Genomic DNA, 24,101 nt, shown 5'->3' with positions numbered 1-24,101 from the left:
TATTTCAAACAACCCAAACTACTAACAAATCTTTGTTGCAGGACCTTGGCAAGGGTTTTTGGATTTCTATTGTGTGCCTTGTTTTCATAGACTAGCAAACACTTCAATTGGTGCACTAAAATTGAATCATTGTCTTTTGTGTCTTGAGCAATAGGCTCTTTTTGTTTAATCTTTAGAGGGCCTGTCTTCCCGTGTGGTCATTAGGACTACTAGTGAGAAGAGAACGACCCAAGTGGTAGCAAAAGAAAAGCCATCTTCTTCCAAACCACTATAAATAACTGTATTCATAGTGAAAACTATGAATAACATGTGCTGATTAGTTCATACCAACACTATGTCTCCCCATAAACCCGTTTGATCAAATTTATTTGATCAGTTGTAGGGCGTAACCCCTACCAACTGGGAGCCTTCTGTATTTACAGAGCTGAAAGTGCCACATGTATGGCCAAACGAGCGGATGCCCTTACTAGCACCTTTTTGTTTTAGAAGCCCAAATCCTTCTAGTTGTTGGGGTAGGAGGTCGGACCTTTGGTAGCGGCCCACACACATACGGTTCTTAGTAGAGATACAAAGTTCACCACGGGGAGTTTTCATGGGGACTGATGCTTGGCTGACCTGAGAAGTGAGTGTCGAGGGTGGAGCCATTGAGGTCAAGCATCTAAGTATCCACTCTGAATAGCGTAGCCTCGGGGGTAAAACCCCATGTGGGATCAACAACTATTGTCTTGGCCAGCCATAAGAATTGTGCTTGACTTATGTTAGACATTCAAAACATTCAAGACCAAACAGCAAAACATTGTGTCTTTTGTGTCTTCAAGTGTATGCAAAACATTTTTACATCAAACAACACACTTTTCTTGGAGTCATTTTGAGTCTAGACACTTGCAAACATTGAGTCCTCATCAACACTGTGTTCTCTTATCACAAAACAGTCAAACATTCAGATTGGGTCACACCAAAACAACTTCACAGATTGGAAAAATTGCACAAAATTTGCAGAAACCTGTCTGTTGTTGGGCATAATAGCGTCTATGTTGTTTAGCCGCGTCTGTGTCCACAAAAATCAACATTACACTTTGCAAAAAAAATCTCAGAAGTGCGTATGTGTTAAACAGAGCAGCGTCTGTGTCGGAAAACCGCGTCTGTGAAGTATATAGGCGCGTCTGTGTCCAGAATTGAAAAAAAACTGTTACAGTCCAGCAAACGAACACAGTCAGTTTCAAAATTCTTGAGCTTCCTAGGTCATTTCTCCAGGGTTTCATTTAGCATTCAACCTGTCCTTGGGTCTCACAAAGTCCATCATTGCTTCACATCTCACATTACATTCACAATTGTTTAAACTTGAGTCAAAAGGTCACTTGCTTGTCCTCATCATACTTTGTCAACACACTACATACAACAACACTTTGCTAAGTGGTCCCTCATCAAGGTTTCATACCTTTGGGTATCATTTGGTCTTACTTAGAGTCAAGGTCAACTTACCTCATCAAGAGAAACTATCCTCTCTTTGGAAGTCACACCTACTCTACTACATACATACTTGGTCTTACACTTTGGACATTGCAAGTACACCTCAGATTCATTTACATTTCATCCAACTCTTGGTTTGCCATACTCTTTTCCATTTTCGTCTAGTCTCTCACATCTTGGTCAAGACCTAGTTCATGGTTGAAACCCGCCTTCAAAAATCTAGGAGAGAAACTAAAGAGGCTCAAGAGTCCGCAAACATGAGTTCTTATGAGTATGACAATGATATATTTTTCAATTCTGATCATACTACATTACCTGACATGGATGCCTATAGAAACATTCCAAATGTTAAGAACATGGACACTACAAACAACAATGCTACACATAATGATGATATGGACAACTTTTCAGTACATTCAGCAGATGTGGAAGAATCCATTATGAATCCCCATTTCAATCGATTGGTTGAGGAAATAATGAGGAGGGATAGACAATACTTCTTACAAATGATGGCACAAAGTGGAGCCAAGATACCTCATGATTTTGACATGTCTCAAATAATGGAAAATCGACCTTTGCAACAACCTCACTCCAATATGGATCAAAGGAGACCTAATAGTGGAGGAAATAGAGGACCGCACATGGTACCTGAATCACCATCAGCTTTGCTTCAAAAACCAGAGGTCCCACATACACATGGTCAAGCATATGATACTCACCTTCGTAGACCATTATGGAAATCTTATGCAGACAGATATGCTCAATCACATACTAATGCTAAGGATCAACCACCAAGGAAATTGGATATTCAAAGGCATGCTCAAAATTTGGACACAAGGAAACCTCATGTCAAATCTGGGGGCAACACAATAGAACATGACATGCCTGTAGAATATGGTATACATGCACAAAATAGATATGGTGTTCCTCAACATGAATCTATACCAAGTGGTCCATATACACAGCATTACTATAGACCTCCTCCATATGAACATGTGTATGATCAATATCATCCATATATGCAACATGCTCCTCCTCCAATTGGTGCCTCAAGCATGGGGTATGGTCCAAGAAGTCGATCTCCACCTAAGAGCAGTTTGGAACAACAAATCAGGGACTTACAAAAGAAAATGGAGGACATAAATACATCGAAGCCAACATACACAATGAGAGACATATGTCCTTATCCATTTGACAAGAGCATTCCAATGCCTCCATTTCCTACACACTTTTTGATGCCTAAGTTTGATAAGTATAGAGGAAAAGGGGATCCTAAGGCACACATAAGACATTTTTTCACAGCTTGCATTGAGGTAGCAGCAGAAGAGACATATTTGATGAGATTATTCCCACAGAGCTTAGGTGATCAAGCTATGGAATGGTTCTCCCAACTTCCACCTAGTATTAAGTCATGGGGTGACTTAGCAGAGGCATTTATCCAACATTTCTCCTACAACATAGAGACAGACATATCAGTCACTACTTTGTGCAACACCAAACAAAAAGAGGGAGAATCTTTTGCATCATTTTTACAAAGATGGACAAATCTAGCCAGCAGATGCTCTTGTGAAATTCCGCAAAAACAAATGGTAGAAATGTTCACACAAAATGTTAACAAAGACATTGGCTATGACTTAAGGAAAGCTTGTTTGTCCACCTTCAAGGACGTTATTGAAAAAGGCTTAGCGACAAAAAAGGTCCTAATTGAACAAGGAATTATTAAGATATTCAAGGAAAACAAAGATGACTTTAAAGGAAAAGACAAGCCAAGATTTTGGAATAAAAACAAGAACACAGTCAATGATGGTGTTGTTGATGCCAATACAGTGCGACCCAAATTCATCTTTTCGGGATCAAGTTCTACAAACAATCAAGTGAATACTCAAACAACTTCTAGATCACAAAGGAAGTACACTCCATTGGGAGAACCACTTGAGTCAGTCTTCAAGAAGCTAGTGGCAAACAAGGTGATCACAATTCCAGATTTCGCGCCATATGAGCCAAAGGTCAAAACAAATTGGTGGAATGATGATGAGTATTGTGAATTTCATAAGAGCAAGGGTCATAAGATAGGAAATTGTCATCGACTGAAGAACATCATACAAGATCTCATTGACAGAGGTGATATTGAGATTGAGGGATATTCGTCTAATCAAGAACATGAGATGTTTAAGGCACCATTCCCAAAACATGACAAAGGAAAAGCTAAAGCCACAGATGACCAGACCAACTATACCAGAGCATCCTATAACTATGATTCAACTATTAATCACATCTCAATGGACAATTACGTCTCTACTATTACCATCAAGGACAAAGCGTCTGAGAATTCTACTCGGAGACCCAAGATTGTCCTAAAAGGTGTTGGATCTTCTTCTGAACCTACCTCTAAATGTCATGTTACAACACATCAAGGTAAAATCACTTTGCAAGGTGCTCCAACTAAAAACACCGCTTCTTCATCAACCAAACCTAAGTATGACCTTGTAGAATAGTTAGGGAAGACACCCGTGCTCATTTCAATCCTTGAGATATTACGCATATCTCCTGCACATAAAGCCATTCTTGACAAAATCTTGAGAGACACTGCTGTTCCTACTGATCTGAACGTGGACCAGTTTCAAGCCATGGTGGGATACCTTTCCGTTCCACACTCCCTTACTTTCACAAAAGCTGATGATGCCTCCATAAGTCAGCCACATAATGCACCATTACACATTGAAGCCTTCATACACAAACATCGAATAAAAAGAGTCCTAATAGATGGAGGAGCAGGTCTAAACATTTGCACATTAAGCACTATTACACAATTGGGATATTCTGATAAAGCTGTGAATTCTACAAATCAAATCACCATTAAGGCATATGATGACGAAGAGTGTTCATCCAAGGGCATAGACACCTTACCTCTCAGAGTTGGGCCAGTTACAAAGGATGTGGTTTGTCAAGTCCTAGATTTAAATCTCACTTATAACATATTGCTAGGACATCCTTAGATTCATGAAATGAGGGCAGTCCCCTCCACATATCACCAATGCATTAAGTTTCCTCATAATGGCGTGGAAGTAACAGTTAACGGTGATCGTAATCCATTCATATACTGCAATAACCTGAAATCAAAGACTGAGACCATCATTCCTAGTGATCGTGAGGTTGTTCCTTTGTCGGCAAATATTGATCCTGAGTCGTTAAAACCCTCGACATCAAAACAAGGTGAGCTTAAAGGTAAGTTTCAGGACAAAGGCATGGGGGAATATACTTTAAATCAAACCATGTACTTACGACAAGTCATGAGTTCCCCAAATGAATACGGAAGACCACATCCTAACAAACAAATCTCCATCATGATGCTCAAATGGGACCCTACTACCTTTCAAAGATGGGGTGAACTAGAAGAGGAAGATTTATACAAAATGCTTTTCAAGGACAATGAAGAGGAAACACAAGACCACATCAACCTACCTTGTGAGAAATATGGCAAAGGCTTCAAAATTTTACAAAAATTCGGGTATGATGGAAAAAGCCCTCTGGGGTTACGAAAGGAAGGCATCATGGAACCTTTACAACCCGAATTGACCTTCAAAAAGGAATGCTCGAAAGGACTTGGTTTCTTAACTTCCAAGGTCCACACCCAAAGAACAGAAGGAGCTTTGCAAATCAAAGCTGCCAAAATGCAACAAAAGGATTGCTATTCCACATATTCTAATGAATGGGAATGGGGTTCAGATAAGTCTTCTAGTGACTACGAGCTCAACGAGATATTCAAAGAGCCAGATGAACCCACAAAAGAAGAGGAATTTTATAACAAGTTTAGAGTTGGTCAAGAAACAACCCAGGAGGATTCCACACAGTCCTTGTCTCAAGGTTCTAGGTTGAAATCACATAGGATGAGAACACCCGTCCCGGAATGCGCTACTAGTGATGATAATTTGGATTCGCTCGTGATCAAGACTGATGAGGAGAGTGTCATCGATGACCTTGATAATTACCTTGACATACTCGAATATAACCACATCTTCACTCTTAACTCCCCTAACTTCGAAGACATTAACGGCCTTCCCCTTGTTCACCGCCAACTCATTGACTGGGATCATGAAGGACCTGCACAATTTGATACATTCCAAAACGATGAAGCTTTTATAGACTATCTGGGCATACGGGATGATCTTCCTCCTGGAGACCATAAAGCGGGATACACTATAGAACTCAATAGTGTGGCATATTTTGGTGAGGGTGTCGGACCTTCCAGTCACAAAAATGTGAAAATAAGAACAAGTCAAAGGTCTTATGGCGAAAACCACATTGTGGCGTTGTCTGACCCCAAAAAAGTAAAAAGAAAGGACGTATCTGAGAGAGAAAACCTCTTTGAGGCACCCAAAGATGGAAGGCTCAACATTCTCCTAGCATCATATGAGGAAAATTCATCCATGTTGGTAGAGGAGACTATCAAAACAAACATTGGTACAAAAGAGGTTCCACACAACATATTCCTAGCTCAATCATTGACAGAGTCCGAAAGGTCAAAATTCATAAGTTTCTTCAAAGAATGAAAAATCAACTTTGCCTGGTCATACGCTGATATGCCTGGATTGGATCCAGATTTGGTAATGCATCATTCGACAGTCAAACCGGGGGCAAAACCAGTGAAACAGAAATTAAGAAAAATGCATCCACAAGTGGCATTACTAGTCAAAGTAGAACTTGAGAAGTTATTGGATGTCAGATTCATACACCCAATCGATTATCCTGAATGGATCTCCAACTTGGTACCTGTTAGCAAACCAGATCGCAGCGTCAGAATATGTACAAATTTCAGAGACATAAACAAAGCTTGTCCAAAGGATGACTTCCCATTACCCAATATTGACTTGATTGTTGATCTCACAGCAGGTCATGAAATGTTATCATTGATGGATGGATTCTTTGGTTATAATCAAATAAAGATCGCACCCGAGGATCAACACAAAACATCATTTACTTGTCTGTGGGGAACTTTCTGCTGGAATGTCATGCCTTTCGGGCTAAAGAATGCAGGTGCTACATATCAAAGAGCCATGACTACTATCTTTCATGATCTCATGCACGTAACCGTGGAAGATTATGCTGACAACCTCTTTGGCAAATCCATAGACATAAATACACATCTGGACATACTTTCAGTCATCTTTGATCGGTTGGAAAAATACAAAGTAAGATTAAACCCCAAGAAATGTGTCTTTGGAGTAACCTCCGAGAAGCTCCTAGGATTCATTGTATCCAAAAGAGGAATTGAAGCTGATCCAGCAAAAGTCAAGGCCATCTTGGAAATGCAACCACCAAGAAATATCAGTCAACTTCGATCCTTACAAGGTAGACTCCAGTCTATCCAAAGATTCATAGCCCAATTGGTAGATAAGTGTAATCCTTTTCAGCACCTGCTACATAAAAACATCAAATTCAAATGGGATGATAACTGTCAACAGGCTTTCCAGATGCTCAAAGATTATCTTTTGAATCCGCCAGTTCTGATGCCACCAGTTCCAAATCAGCCTCTGTTACTATACATATCAGCTACTCCAACAGCACTGGGGGCACTCTTAGCACAACAAATTACTGAGGGCAAGGAAAAAGCAGTATACTATATCAGTCGCACATTGGTGGGATACGAGCTAAACTACACACCAATTGAGTGTGCATGTCTCGCCGTGGTCTTTGCTTCGCAGAAATTACGACATTACATGCTCACTCATAAGACTAAGTTAATTGCAAGGATAGACCCATTGAAATACCTTCTCAATAAAACCACACTTACTGGGTGACTAGCCAAATGGGTAATGATACTAAGTGAATTCGACATCGAGTATGTGGATAGAAAAGCAATAAAAGGACAAGCCATTGTAGATCAATTAGCAGATGCTCCCATGATAGATGACGTTCCTCTAAGTTCTGAATTTCCAGATGAATCCATTTTGACAATGTCACATGCAAAGCCATGGCAACTATACTTCGACGGCTCATACACAGCATGGGGCAGGAGCTGGCATCCTCTTTATAACTCCTCAAGGGGATTCTATACCAAAATCATACCGCTTATCATTTCCTTGCACTAACAATATAGCGGAATATGAGGCATTAACAATAGGATTACAAATTGTAGTTCAATGGAAGATCCAGGAACTTCACATTTTTTAGGGACTCCCAACTTGTCATTCGTCAAGCAACTGATGATTACCAAACAAAAGATGAAAATTTAATGCCTTATAAACAAATGGTGGATGACTTGAAACAACACTTCACAAAGATAGACTTTGAGCAGATACCAAGAGACCAGAATTGTGTCGCTATGAGTTCTTGGTGGATAACCTTTTGGTCCCTTCATATGAGATCATGCCTACTGAGACAATATGTGTTGTTGGTCCCGAATCCCAGTTATATGGTTCCATTTTCACATACCTTCATGACAATACTTTACCTCATGATCTATCAAATAACCAACGTCGCACTTTCATTCGCCAATCCTCTCAATATGTCATTTTAGCTGATATCCTATACCGGCGAGGTCTAGATGGCACTCTTCTTAGATGTTTAGAAAGCGATGAAGCTCAGATTGCATTATGGGAAGTACATGAAGGGATATGTGGTCCACATGCTAGTGGTCCTACCTTGGCCAAGAAACTCATCAGGAGTGGATATTACTGGCCCAATATGGAGAAAGACTCATATCAATTTGTCAAGAAATGTAAGCAATGCCAAATTCATGGAGACCTCATACATGCGCCAGCACAAGAACTTCAACCACTTGCGTCTCCTTGGCCCTTTTGTCAGTGGGGACTCGATCTCATAGGCAAGATCCACCCTCCTTCTTCTAATGGTCATAAATTCATTATCACTACCACAGAGTATTTTACAAAATGGATTGAAGTCGTGCCTCTCACACAAGTTACTGGAAAACAGATTGCTACATTCATCCTCAACTATATCATTTGCCGATACGGTATTCCTGTTTCCATTATCACTGAAAACAGACGTCCCTTCAAAAATCAGGATGTTCATGAACTCTGTGACTGCTTTCATATCTCCCATCGTTTCTCCACACCATATTACCCCCAAGGTAATGGCCAAGATGAGGTGTCTAACAAAACAATCCTTAAAATCCTAAAGAAGACAGTTGACAATACTGGTCGTAATTGGCATATCCAACTTAATCCTACACTTTGGGCCTACCGCACAAGTGTTCGCACACCTACAGGAGCTACACCCTATTCACTTGTCTTTGGCGTCAAAGCCATCTTTTCTATTGAGGTCAAGCTACCCTCTTTACGGCTTTCTTTTCAAAACATCATCAGTGACGAAGACTATAGGGTCTCTCGCTTACAAGAGCTGGAACTACTGGATGAACAAAGACAAACTGCTTTTAATCATTTCAAGGCTTACCAACAACGAATGAGTCGCAGCTACAATCACAAAGTCAAGCCTCGCACATTTGAGGTAGGGGATTTAGTTCTCAGAGAAAATCCTAAAAATCAGCAAGACAGAGAGAAGAAGGGCAAGTTCGAACCAAACTGGCTTGGTCCCTACATTATTACAGCAGCATATGGATCTGGTGCATATCAGCTCTCAACTACAGAAGGTGAATCTTTGGAGGATCCTATCAATAGCATGCACCTTCACAGGTTTTACACATAGCTCTTCAGAATATCCTAATTCAAAAAATACAAAAAACATTCAAAAAAATATTCAAAAATACAAAAAAATTATAAAAACATAAAAATCGTTAATTGGTGAAAACCTGGCAAACAAGCGCCTTGTGACACAAAAAACATTGAAAAATCAGAAAAGTAAAGAGAAATAATTTTGTCCAACGGTGAAAACCACTTTGGTGGCGCCCTGGGCAAGTACCATGGTGAAAACTAGGTCACCAGCGCCATGCGTAGAGACATTGCTCCTCCCTCCTTCAAGATTCTCTTTCATCCTTTCACTTTGCAAAAACTCACAACCTATTCGTTCATAATAAACTTACACATTCCCATCATGGCTTTTTATTGATCTACCCAAGATTGGTTAGCCATTCATAATAAACCTCCCTTTCCATCCATAATAAATCAGATCCTATCTGTGGCTAAGGCAAATCCTATGTCTAGTAATGGGTGTGGAACTGAGAATATCACATGTTTTGAGGAGTACAGTTTCTTCCAGCTTCCTTCAGTCTATCCACGCACAATTTGCAATAAAGCAACATTTGCATCATCGATTCGCAATAAAGTTTCGTCTTCTTCGCAATAAGGTATCAGTTTCATGGATTTAGTCAGTTTCAGATGAGACACAGTAGAAACAATGGGCTTCAACAAATCAAATCTTTCAACAGACTCAAACAACATATGGTTCAGTGCTATCTATCCTTTTTGTGAAAGTAATCATTGTGACCACAATCAAATAAGACTTATACAAGTGACAGAGACACTAAAATTGAGGACTACAATGGATGTTGGTGTCGAGTCTTGGTTTTCTTTTGATTTCATCTTTTGGTGACATGTCTTTTAGCTTTTTCAGGATGTCTCTGAGTAGAGATTCTATCTCCAGGATGTCTTTGACTAGAAAGGCGAGGATGGGGTATCGTCACCTATTTTTCTTTGCTGTCTATGGATTGTCTCTTAGTAATGCTATGACTTGTCCAAGGATATGAGGACACTGTGAGTCTAGTATGAACTGGGGCATTCCTTGTTTGTGACTGTCTTATCTCCATGCAAACGGGTACAATGACTTTTTGGGTCGAACATATGCCTCAATTGTCATAACCTATTTTGCCATAATAAAGCTCAATGATGATAACGCACAAGAAGCTCTTTCACTTTCATATCTTCTGTCTTCCATCCCCCTTTCTTGATTGACTTCCATCATCCTTCTCGAGTCTGCGTAGCCTGCTATCACATGACTCAGTATAATGACACACTAAAAACATTTGTATGTCATGTAGTTGCACCTGCATTACCACATATAAGCATTTCATACATACATATAGATATCACAATTGCATCACATCCTACACACAACACTTGTTAGCACAATTTACATTCGCATTATCATATTCATTTGCATTACATACATTCACATTTGCATCACGCATACACATTAAAAACATAAAAGAACAAAAATATGGCATTGCATCATATACATATTTGCATCCATCACATAGAAACATACATCTCATCATATAGGTACACATGCATATAGCTACCGCAAAAATGAATCATCTCATATATATAAATAAAGTGTCATGATACAATGATGTCAAAATCATATGGCTACAAAAGCACCTGCAGGTGTCTACAATACAAAAATGGTACAAAACTGATACAAAGGGAGCCCTCTATGGCTATGATGAACTCCCTCCCTCGGAGCCACCTGGCCTCGATGGAATCTGAGCCCTTGAAGGACCCACCCCAACATCATCCTGCCTGTCCCCTCTATCTGGTGGTGGCAGAGGACCCATAACCCCACCACTCGATGCCTATCTCCTCCGGCTCCCTCCTGTAGCTGTCGCTGTACGCGATGGTCTATGGAAGCTCCTCGCCCACTGATCTGCTGGCACTGCACCATAGTAGAGGTCTCTCCAGTAGGCTATCTCCTCCCTTGCCCGTAGGACATAAGCATATCCTGCCCCTGTATCCTCCACTGCCTGCCTCCCAGCCCTCAGTGCTGTCTCAGCCTCTGTATAGCGTTGGATAGCCTGATCTTGCTCTCGCTCAGTATCTCTGAGCCTCATCTTGAGCCGATCCCTCTCCCTCTCCAACTCCTAGATCTCATCTGCCTGGCCTTGGCAGATCTCCCTCAGCTCTAGCAGCTCATCCTCCACTGGGTCAGCCCCCTCTGCCTCTGCCTGTGGCTCCCCCTCTACGGGTGCCTGACCCTATGCCTGTACCTGTACCTGTACTGGTACCTATCTCTGTCCCTGTCCCTGTATCTGTACCTACATGGGACCCTTTGCTGCTGGCACCTGTAAAGGAAATCCACCGCAACCCCTCACCACCTGAGCCTGCCTCTCCTCTCCACCCTCCCTCCGAGGTGCAACCCGCCTCTCTCCAACTACTCCCCTCATCCTCTGTCAGCCTCTGCCCCCATCACCTCCACCATCATCATCATCTCCACCCCCATCTCCTTCCAGTGGCTCTCCTAGATCCGTCAACCATGGGAACGGATGCTCTGCCCAGTAGGCTGTGTACTCGGCATCCATGTCGGCATCCTTGATCTCTGGCCACATGTCCCTAGGTAGGGGCATCATCTCTACCAGCTATGTCACTGCCTAATCATATGACAGCAACAGCCCAAACTGTGCCTGATCTCTAACTGTACGGGCATACATGCCTGAGCCCTGGGGCATCCTCTGAATCCTGCCAAACTGTCGACCAACCCTGTCCACCAGCTGTCTCTCTAGCACATAGGGCATCCGCCCAATCAAGTACTTGCTCCGAAAGGTGTAGGGCAGCTCAACTGCGTCATCCTCCCACTGCTCGCAGCCTAGATATGGTCTCCATATGACCACATCAATATCGTCTATCACCTGCCGCCAATACTCTAGCCTGCCAATCCGCGGTTGTGATGTGATCATATCATACAGATGAACAAAGCTATGTCCATGACCCCTGCCCCTGAAGTGTATCGATCGGGTAACCAACAAATGCTCATAGGCCCATACCTACAACAATGTCACTCTGCAGCCCAATCCTACAGATCCATGGTATAAAAACTGATGAAGCTCATAATACAAATGGGCCAGCACACACGCTCAGTATCTCTGAGCCTCGTCCTGAGCCAATCCCTCTCCCTCTCCAACTCCTGGGGCAACTCTATGCTTATATCATTCCCATCCTGGGGCAACTCTATATCAGTTCATATTATCTTCTTTGAAACAATGCAACAAGCCGCATTGTCTCAAAGAGGGGCAAAATGTAGACACCCAAAATTGTCCAATCTAATTAGATAAATATTTTATTTATTTAATTATCTAAGCTTAATTCTTCTGTTAATTAAATAAATCTTTATTTATTTAATTAATTCATTTATCCTCTTCTAGCCTTATTTCTCATTTAAATAAATACATTTATTTATTTAAATTATCCTTTTCCTAAATTAAATAAATATTTTATTTATTTAATTATCCCACTTCCTCTATTAATTAAATAAATCTTTATTTATTTAATTAATTCATTAACCTTTTCTACCCATGACACATGTCATTCATCTCTTAATTCATACACTACCTACCCCTTTCATTATTTTATTATTTCTTTTACCTACCCTCTAATCATAGCCGAACTCCTTTTACACCTCTCAATCTTATCCCTCCATTTCATATTGTGTCTTCTTTATAAGGATATGCTTCCTTCATTATCAAACCCTAATGAGCTAATCATTCATGCTAATCAATTTATGCAATTGACTACACTACGATACCACTTGCAACCACATTCCATTCTTTGTTGAGCTCTTGTGCATATAAAATCTGAGAGCAAATATATCAAGCAAGATCAATGGAGATAGGAAGAATGGAGATCAAAACCCTATTGGACATGTGATGGTATAATCTTTGTGATTTTGTTTGATTTGCATTGTCTTAAGTAATCTTCATATGTTATGGTGGATCTTTGTTGTTGTTAGGCTAGGGTTTTGTGGTTGGATTCATTTAGCCTTTCAATATTGTTATTATTGTTATCCATTTTCACCATATACAGTGAAGATCTTTGGTTGATTAATCCTTGTTTGGATGAGAGTAGATTGGTTTTCTCTTTGTGAGTCCTTCAGTTGTGATTGTTTGGTATTGTCTTCATTTGATTCTCTATGAGTTTTGCAGTGGTTTTATTCATTATATGCCATGAATATATTTGATTAAATCTTGGTTTGTAGTCTAAGATATTTTATTGTGTTTATACCTATCTATTCCTTATTTTTGGGCCTCTCTTTTCATATGTTTTTTGAGCCCTTTTGTAAAGTTTGGATTTTATTATTTTACCCAAAAGTTTTTTTATTTTTTTGTAAGTCTTGTGCAAAAGCGTTGTTTCTAGAAAAGCCTTGTCTTAATGTGCAAAAGCATTTTTCTGTAATGCATTTGCGCTGCTCTGCGCAACATAAGCATTGTCTCAGGATACATATGCGTGATTTTGGAAACATAAGCAATGTTCTTCTTGACGGAAGCGTTGTTCCTTTTGGCAGAAGTGTTGTCCTACAGTGCAAAAGCGCTAACCTTTCTATGTTTTGTATTTTTCCAGTTTTGGTCATTTTTGAGGTATTTTTCTAAATTGATCTTTGAGCCAGAGGCTTTATTTGAGATTTGTTAATATTTCCCAGTTTTGGGTTTGATTAGTTTTGATGAATTTTGATGGTTTTGCGTATGTTTGTTTCTCTATGCATTGTGAACATTTTAGACTCTCTTCCATGTGGATAGGCCATGGATGATTGAGATGATTACTATGTTGTTTTGGACTAGCAAGTGAGTAGGCCTTGCTATGATGTTATCTTTATTTGATGGCAGCATTGATGGCTCGATATGCCCTTGTTTATTTCTAGCCAAGAAGCTCATTTTTCTATATTGATGTTGTTGTAGCCTTGCTTATGTTGTAAGAGTGTGTGTGGAAGTTGTTGGACACATTGAGTATTATTTTTCATGTATTTATGTTGGTAGATCCTCTTGTGATTTATTGTTGGGCCATGTTAGGAGGAGTGGGCTTCCTTGTGATGACTGGGGTCACGAGAGATAGGCTTGCATGAGGTTCCTTGTATGGATGCACGAAGTCTAGACCACCAGGACACATTGGAGTTTTTCGTGATTTGTAAATAAGTGATAACCTAATAATTGATGGGTTGGGTAGTTATAGTAGTGAATAAGATGATAAATTGATTTGTGCCTCATGACTTAGTCCTAGGGAGGATGTTTTAATATAATCATGAGAAGGTCGTGAAGATGGTAAGCTAATCTCCCTTAGTCTCTCATAGGTTGAGATGGCTCCACATATCCATCAGGCTAGTGCCTTGTGTTATTATGTTATTGTGTTATGAGGATGGTATGTGATGACACTCCACTCCTACATGTGTTTCCCCTTTATGATTTATGATTATGCTTATTGGATGCATTTATGTCTTGATGAGTTTTACGCCTCTCGGAGTTCATTCTTGTTGTATGTGTGAGTTCTTTCTTGAGAGTCCTTGTGTGGTTAGTCTCCTTGGTTATAGGTGTCAGCTTAGGTTTAGAGTATGTGTTCGGACCTTGTGTCATCTCCTATCATGGGGGGTGGTTCCATTGATTCCACATAGTTGGGAGGTTGGTGCTTTTTACCCATTGGAATGTTCTCTAGAATTCTTCTTGCATAGATGTGGATTCTTCTTCATGATGTACTATGGATGTACCTTGTAGCAGATTTATGTAATGGATAAGATAGAATGCATGTAAAGTAACATTCTTGTATATAGTAGATGGATTCTTGTAGTAGAAAGAGCTATGCTCATGATGAATTTAATGTAATGGTATTTGTAAGATGAATTGTAGTTGGAAATTGGAATTTGGGCATATTGTATTTATACTATTGTAGAGATATGATCTTATGAATCATGGAAATAAGTGGATTATAGTTGGAATAGAATGGAATTGCTTTATGGATTAGTTCTATTATTTCATGGGATGTTTAGAGGCTAGTTAGAATAATAAATAATCTTGAAAGAGGAACATTCGTAGATTAATAACTGAATATGTTAGAAGATGTTAATTGGGTCTAGTAAATAGGAATAATTCACATAGATGCATTGGTAGAAAGGAAATTATCCATATCATAAGGATTGAGTAATGTTGTAGGTTGCATATCTCATGGTTACATAATTATAATATGATGCATTAATAAAGGTGAAATATACCTATCGTGTGTGTAGTATCTTATTGTGGAAATTAATTAAGTAATGATGTTAAAGTACTCTAGAGAAAGATTATTGATGTTGTGTTATTTTTGCTTGCGTTATTTGTTGAAATGAGAAATGATGTATGTTCATATTGGTTAATTGGGTAATGAATGTAAATAGATGGAGATGTTATATGTTACATTAGTTGTTATTAGATGTCAATTAAGAAAAAAAAATTATCTCCATTTGTATATTATTGTTTAGTTTCTTTAGGGTATTTTGGCAAGCATTATATGTAAAGCTTATCATACTTCTCATGCTTCTCATATCTATCATTTATGTCATGCTTATCAAATATATCATGCCTATCATACTTAGACATTCTCTCTAGGCACCTAGAAGCAAAATGTCTTATCTTATTGCACAAGAAACATTTCAGAGGCAATTTTCCATCATACTTACTAGCTCCTTTAGGCAATCTCTAGGTAATCAATGCTTTAGGCTCATCCAATTCTCTTTCTTTCTCTTCCATCTCTCTTCTCTCTCTTTCATATTTGGATATTTTGTATTATTTAGGATCATACTTCTGCTTTCAAAATATAGATGCTCTAAATGTTGTCTCATACTTTCCATGTGATTCACCAAACTCGCTCAGTTCAAATGTAGCAATCTTTCCAACCAACATATATCTTGTCATGGTAATCACACTTTGGATCTCATCAATAGCAACTACCTTATGTTTGTAAGTAGGAGGTAATGATCTCAGCACCTTAGCAACAATTTCATCTTCTTCAAGGGTTCCACTGGCACATCTGATAATATGACAAGTTCATTCACCTTAGCCTTGAGGAGTTTATGTTCTGAGATCTTCTCCCATTTTCAGCATCTTATACTTTCCTTTCAAGGTCTGCAACTTAGAAACTTTGACTTGTTTATCTCCTCCATACAAGGTCTCAAGCTTCTCCCAGATCTCATGTGTAGTTTGAAGTCCCATCACATTAGTCATCTTTGAATCAGTCAGGACACTCAGCAATGCTTCCTTATCTTTAATGTTATTTTCATCATCCTTGATCTCGACAGCAGAAACATGTCCATTCTAAGGAATAGAATAGGCATCTTTTGTAAACCTCCAGTAATATTCTCCAAGACATCTCAAGTGAACCTCCATACGGTTCTTCCATATAGCATAATTACTTCCATAGAATCTCAAACTCTCCTTAAAAATAACACCTCCAATTGTCATCCCAGATCTCCTCAAGCGATCAAGCTTCTTCTAGAGGATCTAGCTATGATACCAATTGTTGGCAACAACAATGAAGGAAAACTAAGAGGGGAGGTGAATCAGTTTTCACCGGATTAACAAACTTAACCTCAAATACAAATATGAATAACTACAGCAACAACAAAGATAATCAAATTGATAGCACAACACACAATGCCAAGATTTTGATGTGGAAACCCCGACTAAGGGAAAAACGACGGTGGGAACCCATCCACAATTAGATGATACTCTGCAGTAATATATGTAAATATTATTGTAGACAAATAAATCTGTCCACTTAATTAAATTAATATTAAGTGTTTATTTGATTATTTAACCATCAGTCAACAATTAATTAAATTGATATTTAATTAATTCATCTTCAACCTCTTCTTCTATTAATTAAATAAATTATTCAATTTATTTAAATTAATTCATTAAACCGTACTCTAACAATCAATTAAATGAATAAAGCATATTTCTTTAATTTAACCCATTTCCTCATTTAAATAAATAAATAAATATTTATTTAAAATCCTTCCCACTTGCATTCTCCTATAAATGCAAGTTGCACCAATAAATAGATTTTATTTCTAAATAAAATCCTATTTTCTCTCACCCACCAAACCCACTTGCATCTTAAACCCCTTCTAGATTTTTCTAATCCATTCCAAATTAGCCTAATCCCCCTCCCTAAATATTGTCACATTCCTAACCAAAGAGAAGTCACTTCTCAAAGCCCTTAAAGTCTTTGAAATGCATTAAATGATTTTTATCTTGCAACAAGTTAACCCCCAAAGTCTTCCAAACCATTTATGCCTCTTACATAACCATTTTTGGCTCTTCATAACCATTAATGGTTAAAATCATCTCACCCACATGGTTAGAGGCTTTTCCTCTAACTCAACCCTCATTTAACTCATGGGTCTCTTCAAGCATTCATTGCTTTGACCATGGTTATCCCCACTAACTCTTGCACAAGATTTTCTCCATTGGATAAAGGCATTATTCATTGGATAAAAGCTTCATTCACTAACTCAAGCCTAGCCAAACCTTCCCAAGGTAACCTTCATGTCATCTCAAGCATTTAATGCTTCTTTCCTCTCCTCTCAAGCCATCTCATGTTGACATTTGTCATCATGGGATTGGGTTGAAAGCCATCACATGGATCATAAACCCATCAATCCTGGCCCTTGTTAAGATTACTCAATCTTGACCATCCATTGCCCTATTTCCCCTATAGATAGAGCTCTTATTCTTCATTTTAAAAATAAAAAAGTCTTTGTGCATCAAACTTATAGTTATTTTTAAGAGAGCATTTAGAAGCATTAGCATTTTTATTTTACTAAAATTTACATAGACTAATTAGGTGCTTTCTCATAGTAACTTACTTACACTTGTATATGTATTTTGTTCTCATTTTCATAATCATGTTGAATCTTCATAAGACATCCATGGATACTATTAAAAGCTGAGAGCTACACTCATATGTGACTTGGAGAGGAGAGGAACAAGGGAGGAGATACTATGAGCATCTTGGGGAGCATCTTGGGGGGTTTGCTTTCTTTCCTGCGTTTATGTATGCTTCTTATTGTGTATTTTTTATCTCTTGTGATATGCATGTTAAGGATAATAGGTTCATTTGTATTTCATTTTGATTATCACTAACATATTAACATCTGAACTTGTGTCTTTTATGTCCTTTTTAGCATGCATCATTCGGTGAACCTGACGTGAATCGAACATGCAACCTTCTCATTTGATTTCTGACTTTTTTTGTGATTTTCTTATAATTTTCACACACAGGTTGCGCTTTAGCGCTTTTGTCTCGTGTTTTGGCACTATCGTCTAAAGATTTTTAGTGCTTTTGTGCATGTTTTAGCGCTTTTGCTACAATTTTAGCGCTTTAGTTATAGTTTTAGTGCTTTCATTCATTTAATAATGTTGTTGTAATAATCTAGCACTTTTACATTCTCTTTTTGTTAGTCTTTTAATTATGTCAAACCTGTTAAATTAGTGATTTTGTTCCTAGTTTAACATTGTTGTTATTTGTTTGTGTGCTTTTCCAAGTACTTCTGCATTGTTGTCCAAAGTAGCGCTTATGTGTTCTCACAGAGTAGCGCTTTTGTAAAAGAGAGCTAAAAAAAAAATAGTAACCCAAAAATTAAACTTAGGCTTGTGGAAGCCCACCAAAAGATCTTATATTTCAGTATTTTTTCTTCTAGTAGGTCACTAACAATTTATTGCAAGATTCGAGGAGTTAGAATTACGAATTTAATTTCTTTCTAGCTTTTTAAGTTGGATAAAAAGAATTCATTTTCCTTTTTGTTAAAACGAATCTCATCTTTCATTTTGGGCTAAAAATCAACAACATCTTCATTTGGGCTTAAAAAGAATCCCATTGTGAGGTAAAAGGAACAAAAAATCAAACACTTTGCTTTATTGCAAAGTTAGGGAAAAACATTTCAATTTGGGCTTAAAAAGAACCAACAATCTTTCATTTTCTTGCAATGGTAAAATTCACAATCAACCTTTTATTTGTAAGTTTAAAAGAACAATCAAACTTGTCCAGTTATTTGCAAAAAGTAATTTACTTTCAAGCAAACTTGTTTCCATTTTGTTGACCAGGATTTCACTTTCCTAGATAGAAAACAAATTGCTTTGTGGGATAAAAAGAACACCTTGACTATTGGAGCAACATCTTCAAATAGCAAATAGATCATATTGCAATATAAGGTTAAAAAGAACAAGTGTTTTTCATGTTTGGGACACTTGTGCAAATCTATAGAGTGGTCTCATTTCTAACACACACTATCCTCTCCCTTGGCTCTTGTGGCCCTAGGTGCAAGAGAAAAGTGTTAGTAATGCTCTAAATTTTCTATTTTTAAGAGAGGTCTGCTAAGAGACACATTACTCTTGGGAACGACCTTGTGCAGTAAATCCTTCGAGCCGCTACAGAAATCAAGTGAGAGCAAAAGTTGTAGCCTTCAGTGTAGTTGTTCCTATAGTGAAACTTGTCGAAAGGACATATGGGCCCCACCACAAGTTACAAGGATTTTAAGTGAGTCACTAAAAAATACGTCCAAAGAAATCAAACATTACTAGACACCTCTTATTTTAGAAGCTTGCTCATTCTATTGATTGAGGATATTTGTGAAAAGTTTAGTGCAAGAGCATAGATAGTTTTGCTCCCAAGATACTCACTATACATATTTCCTTGAGTAGAAACAAGGATTTTTGAAAGGCTACTTTTATCTTGATGAAAGTGGTGACTCCCCCATTATAGGGATCATCTATTTGTTATGCTCACACGATACTTAGTATATCACATGCTTACTTGCCATGGTAAGATACATAAGGTATGTAGTACCAAAGTCGAAGAAATATCAAGATGTGGGATGAAAATATCGCAACTGGTCATGACCTTAGGAATAAAAAGTGTTTGAGTTATCTTCATCTTGTTTTAGACCAGTAAAAATTTGGGCCGACTTTAGGCTTTGGGAACATAACATACATTTATAAAGGGTCAAAAAGTTCATGATTGGGTTGATTTAAACCCACACCTGTTGTGCCTTTTATTGAAAAGGGGCAAGATTATTGTGCTTGTGTGCTTGTTGTGTTTTCATGTCAAAGGATTTAAAAATAAATTGAAACAAAGTACCCATCCAACAAATCTACACCAACATTGATAAACAAATCTACCTCAACAAGTGAAACAAAGTATCATTTTGTATGACCATCACTCATATCTTGAGAAAAAAGAGTCTCCATCAAAAGACCAAATTGAAGAAGAGACAAATTAGTTCAAAATCTTTTTATCAAGAAAAGGACGTTTGTCTATATCAATAGACAACTATTTCTCTCACATAGGGTATTCTTGCGTCATATGCACTTGCATCTTCATGGAAAATCCAATGAATTTGACAAAGAGCCTTTGAGAAATAGAGCTTTCACTTAGTATAGAGATTTTGATTATCACAAAAATAAAGGGGGCAAGATCAATCTTTCTTTCTTTCCTCAAATCTGTATCACATACAACAAAGCTCGAGGGGAACCACCAGCCCCTATGAGAGAGGAAGAAGTATAAACTCCCTTCATAACAAAATAATTTTATTGAGACACATATTCTACCCACTTTCACATTCAAACATCACAAAATCACTCAACGCTAAACACAAAGAGGTCTTGTCCTTAGTCCTTTTTAGATATTCCTTAAACAAACCAACAAATCATTTTTAGGGTGTCTCTACATCTAGGATCAATCATCCTAAGAGGCATTTCTACACATCTAGATAGGTTAAAACTAGTTCATCAGTTTTGTTGGCATTTTTTATGATTATTTTGTGATTATCATTGATGGACACACACTTGCATTGAGATCACTTTTATATGTATGAGTTATGCTCAACCGGCAATTGTTCCCAACTAGTTTGATGCATTATAGTCCTTAGACTATTGGTGTTTTGCAGAAAGTGTTTATTGATCTGAAGCAGTATGCTGACCCCAAGTGGTTCGAGGATCTCAAGTGGAACGAAGGATCAAAGTGGTAGAACACATATTTCCTAGTCTTCATTTTGTCAAACCGGCAACCAGTATTTTGCTTAAACCAATATTTTGTATGAACCGGTAATACTTTGTGATGAGTTACCATCCACCGATTGTTTGACAATGCCGACACTTCAACGGTGCTTTTTGTGTCATGTTACTGAATATGTCTAGATGCATTGAACCTAGGAAATTGTAATGTAGTCCTATTGGACCGACATGAAATCGGATTCCTTTATAAGGACATCATGTCTAAGGTTTTAGGTTGTTGATATTGTTGCTAGGGATTAAGGTGGTTGATGAGTTAGAGATAGTATGAATGTGTAGAAGACTAAAGTAATGTTGGAATGCATTAGGAACGAGCTATGAAGGATCTAATCAAGCAATCTGTGCTATTAGCTAGATCACTCACTTGCTGATTACTCACATCTTCGACAAGTCTAAAGCCCTTAACTGGGTAGGCCTAAAAGCCTTTTGTAAATCCTCTAACAAGGTGGTTCACATTTATGGATCTAAAATCCTCTAGCAAGGTAGTCTTTAATCGAACTTATCTCCTAACAAAGATTGAGATTCCTAACAGGATCTGTTCTGGTAAAGAACATTGTATGACCTTAACCAGTCTGGTTCCTATTCTGCAGATAGTTACTTGTGAGTTCCATCTCACCATGGTTTTTCCCATTTGGGTTTCCATGTCAAAATCTCTTGTGTTATGGTGTTTGTGCTTCTGTGGGTGAATGCATTACTTTCTATTTGGTTTGCATGTGTTCTAACCGGTTTGTCTGCTAAACTATTTTACCGGTTTACTGTTAGTCTAGCAAAGTGTTTAAGTGCAAAGATTTTTGGAATACTAATTCACCCCCCCTCTTAGTATTCATCAATTGGTATCAGAGCCTACCTTTCTATAAGTTTAACCACTTGGAAAGAGATATGGGGGAATACACTATGAGGGAACTTACTCATCGGCTCACTCAATCTAAGAAAGCCTATGATGATCTTATGGTAAAATATAAGGCTTCTCAAGCAAAGAGGAGAGAACATGTTGAAAAGCTGACAGAGCTATCTGAAAATAGTTCTTCTAATGAAGCGGACATGGAAGCCCTAATCCAAGAAGTAGAAAAGCTGAATGAATCCAATTCCAATCTGAGAAAGGAGTTGGAAGGATTGACTATCCGAATGTGCCAAGAGCTTGAGAACCGGAGGAAAGCTGAAGATCTAATAAAAGACAAAGATCTTGAAATCTCCAAGCTAAAGCAAGAGATCAGTGCCCTAACTACTCAACTCCATGTGAACAAAGTGGAAAAGGAAGACATGCAAGGAGAACTAAACATTGCCATCTCTGAGAATGCAAATCTGATGGAAACAAATGCTGCTATTTCCAAAGAACTCTCTAAGTCAAAGGAAATACTTGCTAAGTTCAACAAGAGTTCTGTTAAGATAGAGCAAAAGCTTGAATCTGCCAAACCTGTCAAGAATGCTGGTGAACTTGGTTATTCTAGTCATGAGGAAGGTGAGACCTTTGGTACAAATGATGGAGCATCAAAGAAACAATCGGCATCAAAGGATAAAGGTAAGCAAAAGTTTAAACCTATTTGCTTTAACTATCTTAAAGAAGGACATACTGCCAATGTGTGTAGGAGTAAGGCTTACAATAATTTTCCTTATTTCCTAAATGATAAGCCTAGATCCTATAGATTTAATGGTAACTGTTATGCATGCAACAAGTTTGGGCATAGAGCATCTGAATGCAGGGCTGTTATGAACAACACTGGAAGATATCCTCAGAGGACACAAGGAGATGGTCTTGAACCTTTTGCAAACTTGAATCACAACCAGTTTAATGCCTTCAATCATTAGTCAAGAAGTGGTATCTATCAAGTGTCAACCAGATGGAGAGAAAACTGTATGGTCTATCATGGTCATGGTCACACTGCTGCAACATGCAAGAGGAAGAATGGTAACATGAATAATGGACCTTGGAGAGCACCTGGAATGGTCTGCTATCATTGTAACAAACCGGGTCACATTGCCAGATTCAGCAAAACAAGAAAGAACATATCAGATGACATACCAGTCATTCTAGAAGGAAAGATTGATATTGACACTGTTCAAGTGGATATGAACAAAACCTGGAAGAAGAAACCAGCGGTGTTGCAAGAAGAACCAGTTTCTGCACCTAGTGTGGAAATATCGGAACCGGCAAACTAAGCATCAGAAAAGCTTAGGGGGAGCAAGCGGCGAAATGTTTTGAACCCCCAGTTTACATCGGTAAAAGACCTTAACCGATATGTGATACCTATCATTTGGTAGAAGACTGGAAACGCTAACAGGCAAATTAGGGTTTATGCCCTAATGGTGGAGCATTTATTACGGTAGGTGAGGAATATGTTTAAAAGGAATTTTGAAATCATTTATCACTATCATTTTTTCGAGTGAAGAAGGTTTTTCAAGTGCAGAGCGATGAAAAAGTGATTTGTGCTGCGATTCAGAGAAGTTCAGAAACCTTGAAGGAGATTCAGAAGCAAATTACAAATGGGCAAGAGAAGAATGCAAAGCAATGATTCTACAACCGATGAAGTGTGAGGCGAAGTAGAATCTAAAAGCCCTAAATTCTCGATTTCCGAAAGGTATTTCTCAAGTTTTCTATTTTTATCATGGCTTCTGCATCTCATACTAGCTCTAGTGCATCTATCGAATCAATAAGCTTCATTCAACGCAAGTCTAAATACAATGCCCTATCACAAGTTCCTGCTGGAGTAATAGTCGAAGAAGGAATATCTGATTATATAGACTGTAAAATTGAAGACCTAGGGTCTCTAGTAATCCACTCGCAGCTAGGTCTATTATGTGGGAAAGATAAAAAGATCAAACTAGAATATAGTATCCTGGAGAAGAAGAAGCTTCATAATGTTGTTTACTTCCTAAAGGACTTCACAGATGACCATATTAGAATCATCCTGAGCAGAGT

The sequence above is a fragment of the Cryptomeria japonica genome, chromosome 10, assembly GCF_030272615.1.
Source record: "Cryptomeria japonica chromosome 10, Sugi_1.0, whole genome shotgun sequence".
Classification (NCBI taxonomy): Eukaryota; Viridiplantae; Streptophyta; class Pinopsida; order Cupressales; family Cupressaceae; genus Cryptomeria; species Cryptomeria japonica.
The sequence above is the reverse complement of the archived record's forward strand: the minus strand, read 5'-3'. Positions refer to the sequence as shown.